The sequence below is a fragment of the Trachymyrmex cornetzi genome, unplaced genomic scaffold (assembly GCF_001594075.2).
Source record: "Trachymyrmex cornetzi isolate Tcor2-1 unplaced genomic scaffold, Tcor1.1 scaffold751, whole genome shotgun sequence".
Lineage (NCBI taxonomy): Eukaryota > Metazoa > Arthropoda > Insecta > Hymenoptera > Formicidae > Trachymyrmex > Trachymyrmex cornetzi.
In genome coordinates this window covers 54,267-54,773 of record NW_017300083.1, presented here as the reverse complement: position 1 = coordinate 54,773, position 507 = coordinate 54,267, and positions in this window count along the sequence as shown.

Sequence of the window (507 nt, the reverse complement as noted above, 5' to 3'; positions counted from 1 at the left end):
TTAGACCGTCAAGGGAACTCGAACGCTATCTCGGAAAAAACGTAACGTATAATCATCGCTCTTATCAGACGTTCGATCAGAGTATTTGTGGTCAATTGTGTCTACAATTTCTTCGAGAAATAGATTGGAAGAAAAAATATATCCAATAATATGTCGTGTGAGTCATCTCAGTTGAACATTCATCTTCAATCGCATTATGTCGTTGACTCTCGCGTTGAATGGAACAACCAGTATCCTCACGGCGAGTTACTTTCCTGCGTTGGATTTAAGTAATGGTGAATACGAATTGGGTCTTACGAATTTTGAAACGTACAACGCAATACCGAACGTTACTTTCGCGAATAATAAATTCTACTTCGATACCGACGATAAAATAATCACGATTCCCGAAGGATCGTACGAATTGAGTGCTATAAATAGGTATCTGAGAGCTGCTATTCGTCACGTACGACGACGAACGCTTAACGATAAAGGTAATAATGACGATGAGTACATATTCGACGATGA